Consider the following 10,873-nt stretch of genomic DNA (forward strand, 5'->3'; position numbering starts at 1 on the left):
TCACTGCCAAACCTCAGTAATGTTTCAGTTCATTTCAACTAAAGATAAACAAGATATTTATCCATTTGAACTTGAAATGTTTGCAATTTAATTTTGGTGTTTTTAGAACCAGAATCACAAGTTCTCCGGTTTTAAATGGCTGTCAGTTCAAATGAAATCTTCTGTTGTTTTCTTCAGCTCAAGACAGAAAGGACAGCGATGACTCCAGTTAGAAGATCAAGGATGTTCGGGTTGTTTTGAAGAATCAGATCTAGAGCTTTACTTCATCATCAAAGCCAAAAGAACATGGAAATCTGAACATCACAGTCATTTATACATGTTTAATTATAAACCCGTGGCCATTAATATGAGATTTATCACAGCGTTTACAAGAGCATCAGGAGGTCAAACATCAGATCAACCGTATGGACATTTGAGCACATCCTCAATGAACCAGCAAAATGACGTTACATTTATTTACATGATTCACTTTTATTATTTTACTTGCATGAAAATCCCAGTGAACTCCATCTGGAGGACTTTTATAAACTCATGACAGTCAATGGGTCTCATTCATGAAACATTCGTAAATATACGAGTAAATATGCGAGTGATTTGCGCGTAAAGAGACCTTCCCGAAAACTCTTCTCCTGATTCACAAATACACAAGTAAACGTCAGATGTGATAGTGAAATGTGTGTGTGTGTTAATGAATTCCAATCAGTCGTAAATGGGATGCGCGTGCACGTTCATTCTCAATTACCATAAATCCCGCCCATTAAATCCGACTGACAACTATACGGGCATCATATTATGACATGAATGCGAATGAAAAAAAAAAATTCTCAGATGCAGAAATTGAAGTTTTATTATCAGAAGTTCGTTCAAAACGCCACATTTTATTTTCAAGCGTACATAGTGGCGTATCGGGTCCTAAAAAAAGAAGAAGCTTGGCAGCATATTACAGATGCAGTTCATGGAGTTTCATCTGTCAATCGATCATTCCCAGAAGTGAGAAGAAAATGGTTCGACATTAAGCTTGAGAGCAAAAAACGAATTAGTTCACTTCGGAAAAATAGTATTCAAACTGGAGAAGGACCACCATCGCAGATGCTATTACTGGCTCTCATAATTAGAAAAACCGTATGTAATTACTATATATAATATTTTTTCAAAATGCTGTGCAAATATGTACCCGATTAAGGTGAATTAAAATGCAGCCTTATTAATGAGCAAAACGTTCGGGTGTTAAGCGCACTATTTACGCGTGGCTGGGAGCAGGTGGAGATTTCTTGTGTACCAACTGTCACGACCGGCTCAAAGCCGTGGCAAATGAAATGGAGGACACAGTGATTGGATTGCAAAAGAAAATAACTTTTATTCACATAATTAGAAAAATGTATAAAACAATAAAACGTGGTCGTCTGTAATGCCTGACAAAGGGCGTGGGTGTAAATGTATCAGCCAGAGCAAACCAAAATACTAACCAAAGAAACTAACCGAGCCCAAATCAAACATAAATCGAACACAAAGTAAACCGGAGGAAAGACCTTTCTGTGTACACCAGTCAGTCTAAACATTTATAGAGGGATGAACAGGTGGACATCGTTCCGTTGATGAGTCTCCTAGCCACACCCACTAGCTCGCCGTAACAGGAAGAGAAGAGACTCGTCACAAATCCCCCTAAAAAAAAACAAAAAAAAACAAAAAAAAAACACAGCGACTTTACAAACTCGTCCAAAACCCAAACAAAACCCACCAGCCACCACTCAGAATTCAAACAGTCCAAGTAAGCGAACTTATTCCAACTCTGGATTCTTCCCAGTCTTATCAGCTCTCCAAGTTCTTCTAGCAACCCCGGCACCTAGGAAGCAAATTAAGAAAAGAACAGAGACACAAAACAGGGAAATGGAACAAATCCTAACACTAGACTATATGAATACGAGATAAGGCATCAGCAGTTACATTCTCTGAACCTTTAATGTGGCGAATATCTAGCAGGTATCCCTGTAAAAATAAGCACCACCTCATTAACCTCTGGTTTGGGTTCTGTAACGAGTGAAGGAAAACTAAGGGGTTGTGATCAGTAAAAACCACCAGGGGTCCCTCAGACGAACCCACGTACACTTCAAAGTGTTGTAAAGCCCAAATCAGAGCAAGCGCCTCCTTTTCAATCACCGAATAATTCAGTTGATAAGAATTAAACTTCCTAGAAAAGAATCCAACCGGATGATCAACTCCATCTTCGTAAGTCTGTAACAGAACGGCACCAGCACCCACATTGCTGGCATCCACTTGCAATCGAAACGCCTGATCAAACTTTTGAGCTTTCAAAACAGGATCCTCTGTAAGAAGGATTTTAACTTTTTCAAAGGCTTGCTGACAGACCCCTGTCCAACAAAAGTCTACTCCACCCCGCAATAAACTTGTCAGGGGGGCCACCACAGTAGAAAAATTTCTACAAAAACAACGATAAAATCCCACCATTCCAAGAAATCGCATAAGTTCTTTCTTTGTGGTAGGTGTAGGGTAGTTATCAATCGTTTCCACTTTTGCACGGACAGGGCGCACTTGGCCTTGGCCAACCACTTTCCCCAAGTAAACTGAGATTAGGCTACCGTCTTTGCAAACTCACATTTTAACAAATTAACCGTCAAATTTGCCATCACAAGTCGATCAAATAGTGCTCTAATTTGTATAACATGTTCTTCCCAAGTTTGACTATACACAATGACATCGTCCAAGTACACAGCGCATCCCCTCAAGCCAGAAATCACTCGGTTCATTAAACGCTGGAAAGTTGCGGGAGCATTTCGCAACCCGAAACTCATAACATTGTACGAAAATAATCCTGATGGAATAATGAAAGCAGAAATTTCCCGAGCTCTTTCAGTTAAAGGCACCTGCCAGTAACCTTTTAATAGATCAAACTTGCTAACAAATTTAGCATTTCCCACCTGGTCAATACAGTCCTCAATTCGAGGCAATGGAAATGAATCAGGTTTCGTTACGGCATTCACCTTTCGGTAATCCGTACAAAATCTGAATGATCCATCAGATTTATTCACCAGCAATGAGGGAGAAGCCCAACTCGAAAAAGAAGGTTCAGCAATATGATTTTCCAACATATATTCAACTTCCTTCTCTAATTGTTGCTTTTTATTTGCAGAAACTCGGTAATAGCGCTGATGAATTGGAGCCGAATTTCCTACATCAATGTCGTGTTCAATAAGACTTGTACGAGATGGAGTATCAGGAAATAGTGCAATATACTCAAAAATCAGATTAATCAAATCGGTACGCTGCCCCTCTGTTAAATGACTAAACCGTTCAGACAAAGAACGTAACACTTCTGAATTGTGTAAACGACCCTGAAGAATAGAATCTCCAGGATCAATCTCATCCTGATCCCCACCTATCATAATGGAAGTGGTTGCCAACTCAGCATCACCGCAAAAAGAATCTGTAAGCAACACAGATTTAATACTAGGATTAGTTATATCAACGTCGTCTGGACTTATTTCAGTGTCAACAAATTCTTCAGAACCATAAAAAGGCTTTAACAAATTTACATGACACACTCTAGTCTTCTTTTTCCGATCTGGCGTATTAATCACATAATTAAGATCCGAAATTTTACGAGCAACAGTATAAGGACCCACAAATTTAGCCTGAAATGGTGATCCCAAATAGGTAACAAAGCAAGAACTTGATCACCCAATTGGAATGAACGCAATTCTGTACGACGGTCAAAAAGTCGTTTCATCCGATCCTGTGCTTTACTCAAAGATGCTTTTGCCAATTGACAGGCTTCGAAAATTCGTCTGCGAAAATCACTTACATACGCTAAAAGGTTTTTTGGTGGATCAGCTTTTTTCCAATCTGCAGTCAAAATAGACAAGGGGCCCCGCCCCTTATGACCAAAAACAAGGTCATTCGGACTAAATCCGGTACCCTCCTGAGCGGCTTCTCGAGCTGACATCATTAACCAGGGTAAACCCACTTCCCAATCCTGATTCATCTGAACACAGTAAGATCTCAATAAAGACTTTAATGTTTGGTGAAACCTTTCCAGTGCTCCCTGACTTTGAGCGTGATAGGCACTGGAAAGATTATGTTGAATATTAAGCCGTTTCAAAACTTGACCAAACAAATTGGAAGTAAAATTACTCCCCTGATCAGACTGAATAACTCGTGGTACTCCGAACACTGATATAAACTGGGTCAGTGCTTTTACAACTAACCTTGCGGTTATCGAACGTAACGGGTACACAGCTGGATATCTAGTCACTTGGCACATAATCGTAAGCAAATATTCATTCCCTGCCTTTGACCGAGGTAATGGCCCAACACAATCCACAATAAGATGGTCAAAAGTTTGACTAATAGCAGGAATTGGATACAAAGGGGCAGGCTTCATACACTGATTTGGTTTTCCTGTAAGTTGACATGTTTGACATAACTTAATATAGTTCGACACATCACGCTTCAACTTTGGCCAAAAAAAATGTCTCAAAAGCAACTTATATGTTTTTTTCACTCCCAAATGTCCAGAGCTGTCATGAGCCGCTTTTAAAACAAGTTTCCGAAGAGACTGAGGGACTACAATTTGTAGAACCGGATCACCAATCACAAATTCTCCGTGCGGCACCCACTTCCGGACCAACACATCTTCCTCTATATAATACCCAGAAGGAAGATTTACGATTTCATCATACGAGACAACTCGATCAAACAGTTCAACAAGCATAATATCAGCCTTTTGCTCTTTAATCAACTCATCGCGTGACACAGACAAGAAAGAAGGGACTTCTAGAGGTGTACTTAACTTCTCTCTAGTTTCAGATGTAACACCAGCGGGGATTTTACTCATAGACCTGGTTATCACGCACAACGGAAAACCATCCAAAGAACAGGTAAAAACATCATCACTCGCGTCAACCATCGACACAGATGGTGTGACCACCAAATTCGGTGAAATATTCTGCCAAACTCGTTCACCAGCCAAATCATTTCCCAAGATCACCTGCACTCCGTCCACAGGCAAGCAGGAACGCACAGCAACTTCCACCTCTCCCTGGATTAAGTCAGAATGTAAAACAATTTTATGTAATGGAACAGATATCACATTCAACCCAATACCCCTAATCAACACATTGTTCCCAGTGTAAGAGTCATTTGAAAAAGATAATATAGACTCTAGGACAAATGTCTCTGATGAACCCGTGTCACGGAGAATTTTGACCGGTATATCTTCCATCGAATTTACCAATCTGACAGAACCATCTGTGATAAATGGAGAAAATGTTGAACAACCTAACAAGGAACTCTTCTGTACATTATTTACTTCTGAAATAGCCAAAACAACAGGTTTTACTGAAGATGACTTAGATTTCAACAATGGACACTCATTCTTCCAGTGACCAAACTCATGACAATAATTGCAGACGTTTTCTCTATCGTTTCCTCCCACAAAGCCAAAACGCTGTTTGTCCGATATACCACCAAAAGGTTTTGGAGGTCTATTAAAGTCATGCCATGACTCTCTCTTAAAATGTTCTCCAACATTTTTGTAGCCAAAAGAGATTTTGTCAGGGTTCTCAAGTCTCACGCATTGGCCGTGAGACACACGCAATTCAACCAGTTCACACGCTCACACGCCACACCATGTATTTCTCACGCTGAAAAGGCAATGCCAACCAAGTTGTCCTGCAAGCTTTATATAACGTTGTATACGAGGCGCAGGCACACAAAGTGAAGTTTCTTACAGCCAGCGCGTCAGTATCTCGGCCAGATTGCGTTCGTTACTAGGCAACATAGATGCGCGAACACACGGAAGTTGACGGAACATTCTCGGCCATCGCGCGAACGTACGCACACACATTCTCGGCCACCGTACGTTCGTTACTAGGTAACCAACAATATCGCGCGAACACACGTCGAGATCATAGGTCGTGAATGGAGAAGGTAAGTTGGAAGAAAGCTCGTCTAACATTTTTAGGCTAGAACATTTAATATATAGCCAATCATATACATCATTATTGATGCAGTCAAAAACTCTACAACTACTTTGCAACCAAGCCAGAAGCTTTTGTTAAGGGAAATGTTAGTGGGTATGGGAAGGAATGAAGTTTATTGAAGAATTGAATTTTATTTTAAATTATATATTATACTGTATTAATAGTTTTTCTAGTTACATTAAGGCTACATGTATTAAGGCAGAGTGCTCTGGGTAATATTTTATATCCTGTCAAAACATACATTAATCATTGCCATTGCATTTGTATTTTTCAAAGATGTCAGGGAAAAATGCAAAAAGATTTGTTTTTCCAAACTGTTTGGAGCAATTTGTTATATTTTAGTAATTTTGAAATATAACATTAAAGAGTATACAGGTCCTTCTCAAAAAATTTGCATATTGTGATAAAGTTAATTATTTTCCATAACGTAATGATAAAAATTAAACTTTCATATATTTTAGATTCATTGCACACCAACTGAAATATTTCAGGTCTTTTATTGTTTTAATACTGATGATTTTGGCATACAGCTCATGAAAACCCAAAATTCCTGTCTCAAAAAATTAGCATATCATGAAAAGGGTCTCTAAACGAGCTATTAACCTAATCATCTGAATCAACTAATTAACTCTAAACACCTGCAAAAGATTCCTGAGGCTTTTAAAAACTCCCAGCCTGTTTCATTACTCAAAACCGCAATCATGGGTAAGACTGCCGACCTGACTGCTGTCCAGAAGGCCATCATTGACACCCTCAAGCAAGAGGGTAAGACAGAAAGAAATTTCTGAACAAATAGGCTGTTCCCAGAGTGCTGTATCAAGGCATCTCAGTGGGAAGTCTGTGGGAAGGAAAAAGTGTGGCAAAAAACGCTGCACAACGAGAAGAGGTGACCGGACCCTGAGGAAGAATGTGGAGAAGGACCGATTCCAGACCTTGGGGAACCTGAAGCAGTGGACTGAGTCTGGAGTAGAAACATCCAGAGCCACCGTGCACAGGCGTGTGCAGGACATGGGCTACAGGTGCCGCATTCCCCAGGTCAAGCCACTTTTGAACCAGAAACAGCGGCAGAAGCGCCTGACCTGGGCTACAGAGAAGCAGCACTGGACTGTTGCTCAGTTTTGCATGTCATTCGGAAATCAAGGTGCCAGAGTCTGGAGGAAGACTGGGGAGAAGGAAATGCCAAAATGCCTGAAGTCCAGTGTCAGTACCCACAGTCAGTGATGGTCTGGGGTGCCATGTCAGCTGCTGGTGTTGGTGCACTGTGTTTTATCAAGGGCAGGGTCAATGCAGCTAGCTATCAGGAGATTTTGGAGCACTTCATGCTTCCATCTGCTGAAAAGCTTTATGGAGATGAAGATTTCATTTTTCAGCACGACCTGGCACCTGCTCACAGTGCCAAAACCACTGGTAAATGGTTTACTGACCATGGTATTACTGTGCTCAATTGGCCTGCCAACTCTCCTGACCTGAACCCCATAGAGAATCTGTGGGATATTGTGAAGAGAAAGTTGAGAGACGCAAGACCCAACACTCTGGATGAGCTTAAGGCCGCTATCGAAGCATCCTGGGCCTCCATAACACCTCAGCAGTGCCACAGGCTGATTGCCTCCATGCCACGCCGCATTGAAGCAGTCATTTCTGCAAAAGGATTCCCGACCAAGTATTGACTATTGAGTGCATAACTGAACATAATTATTTGAAGGTTGACTTTTTTTTTTTTTTGTATTAAAAACACTTCTTTTATTGGTCGGATGAAATATGCTAATTTTTTGAGACAGGAATTTTGGGTTTTCATGAGCTGTATGCCAAAATCATCAGTATTAAAACAATAAAAGACCTGAAATATTTCAGTTGGTGTGCAATGAATCTAAAATATATGAAAGTTTAATTTTTATCATTACATTATGGAAAATAATGTATCACAAAACTTTATCACAATATGCTAATTTTTTGAGAAGGACCTGTAGCCTATTTGATGTGATGAATTGCTCTGTCATTTATCAGATTTACCAATTGTTATAATTTTAATTTGTGCTGGTTAATTATGAACAATGGGTAAAATTGGGGGGCGGGGCTCCACTGGGGCTCCTCCCCTTGGGCTCCTCCCCTAACCGCATGTGATCTCACTCCAAGCTTTTGATAAAACTTGAGAACCCTGTTTTGTGAATCAATGAAAATTCATCGGCTATAACAGCCCCCTCATTTGCGGTGTCGGGTTTACGCTCACTAATATATGTTGCTACCCGCTGCGACACAGAGTTTTTAAATTGTTCAAGCAAAATCAACTCTTTTAAATCATCTAACGTTTTCACGTCAGAAGCTGCACACCAACGATTGAAGTGAAGTGAAATATCATGTACAAACTCAACATGCGTTTGACTATCGGTTTTCTTCCAGGACCTAAATTTTTGCCTATATGCCTCTGGGACCAACTCGTATGCCCTACATATAGTACAAATAGTCCTTAGCATTTTCCACATTCAGAGACAAGTATGCTTCTTGAGCTTTCCCTGTAAAAACCGACTGTAACATAAGCGTGCATTCCTCATCTGGCCAATTTCGTGCTTCTGACACGCGTTCAAACAACAAAAAGAAACGTTCAACATCTTTCTCGTCAAATTTAGGTATCAACCTCATATTAGTCACTACATCAAATTTACACGAAGCCAAATCACGTTTTACATCTTCTGTTAAATGACCGGATTTGATCGATCTAACCGGTAACGTTCCAGTTCAAGCTGTTGTTGTTGTAACTGTAATTTAGACATCTCAAGGCGATTTTGTGCCTCTAGCATTTCTTTTTTAGTATCTGTTTGAATTAACAACAATTGTTTTTGTTGTTCAAATGTCAGATGAGACACTGGTGCAGCAGCACTAACAAAACATGACGCATCTTCCAAAGATTGAGATTCCAAAACTCCGCATTCAAATAACTGTCTTAATCACAGTTTTAATACTATCCTTTAGACGTTTATCTTGACTTGACAAACTAATTTTATAATGAGTTGAAAGTTCTACTAACTGATCTTTAGAAAAATCATCCAACAGAACTTCAGACGGAGCACTAATAAATTCCTCAACCTTTGAATCCATGATAAAACAAGAGTAGCCTACGGTTAACCAATTTACAAAAATATATCTGAGGGGTAGAAAGTGGATACACAATCCCTCTAACTAAATTTCTAAATTATCTAAACATATCCCTAATCTTCGTACAGTTATGCTGCGTTCCAGGCAGGTTTTTGAGCACGTAAATCACGACTTCAAACCACGACTCACGACTTTGTAGCATTCCAGGCCAGTCACGCCAAACTACCTGAGCGCAATATACATACTTATTTTTTCAGACACATAACATTGTAATACATAATCGTGTGTGTATATACATACTTATGGTTTCAGACACATAACATTGTAATACATAAACTTGTGTGTATTATTATCATTATTATTATATTATTATTAATTTGACTGCAGCGTTATATTGTCCTAAAGTGTATTCTCACTGTGTACCGCCTGCAGAAACACTGCATCCGTAGGGGCTGCCATTGTTGTTTTGTATGGTTTTGCGGGCTATGTGACGTCAGAACTCGTAACTGGGAGTACATCGATCTAGTACGAGTTCACGGGTGGGAAGTCACGGGTTTGACTGCCGTTCCAGTGCACTTTCACGTGTATAAGGTTGGAAAAACACGGGTTACAGGTTGCCTGGAACGCGACATTACTTGCAGCGGGTTTTTATTAGAGTTGTGACGTTCGCGAACGAACCGATTCTTTTGAACGGCTCATAAACATGAACGATGGGAGCCGAGTCGCGGCTGGAGGGGAGCCGTTCTTTCTGTCGTTCTTTTTTCATGCGTGTTTCACACAGATGCACACAAATTAGCTCCTCAGTTATAGGGGAAGGGGCGCACCCAGCGCAGGGGTGCTACTGCCTAACAGCATGATGATAGTTGTGCACGCGCGCGCATCCTTTAGTGAGTACTCCAGTGGGAAAAAACCCTACGTGCTGTCATTGGGTAGGAGCAGAGCCAATGACTTATGCCGTCACATGGTTACTCCAGTAAAAAAAAAAAAAAAAAAAAAACACTAAAGTAACACTAAGTTCCTTTGTAAATAAATACAAAGGAACTGCTTTGTATTTATTTACATTGCATTTTGTGTTCATGTTATTGTATCTACAGTATATATTTACAACTTTAAATAGTTTTTGTTTTTTATCAAAATGTTCTTGTGGTATTGTATGAATAACATAAGTCAACGTAGCTTTACACATACACATACTTTGTACTAAAGGTAAATCCAAAATAGTGATATCAGTTTCTAAGCAGAGGGATGTTGTGCAACCCTATGGAATATAGTCCACACATGACAAATGAGGTAATAATCAATATTTCAGAATAATTCAAACTCAGATATTGGTGTGTGATATCTGAGTTTTAAGTAATTGACTACAAATCTCACCTCATCATTCCTCCCAGTGATTATTTCCAGGATAAACTGAGATGCCCCCAAGCTGGCTTCTTAAAACTGACTAAATATTTAAAAAGAGCCAAAAGAGCCGTTCTTTTGAACGGCTCTTTGAAAGGAACGGATCGCAAAGATCCGGATCTCCTCAAAGAGCCATAAATCCCATCTCTAGTTTTTATCAAGCGTGCCGCACAAGCCTTCAAAAGTGAAGCCAAAACGTCTCGATCGCCCCCCGGTGACCGGTCCTAGTATAGGTCATAAGCCCCGCCTCCCCATGTTATTCAACGGGACGTGAGACCAACTAAATAATTAAATTACACTTCACATATCTTTTTTCTAAAGATAGTTTCTGTCATTTACTGTAGTTTCTATCACGTTGATGTAATTTCAAGGGTTTGTTTTTA

The sequence above is a fragment of the Rhinichthys klamathensis genome, unplaced genomic scaffold (genome assembly GCF_029890125.1).
Source record: "Rhinichthys klamathensis goyatoka isolate OS25496 unplaced genomic scaffold, OSU_Roscu_1.1 h1tg000582l_1, whole genome shotgun sequence".
Lineage (NCBI taxonomy): Eukaryota > Metazoa > Chordata > Actinopteri > Cypriniformes > Leuciscidae > Rhinichthys > Rhinichthys klamathensis.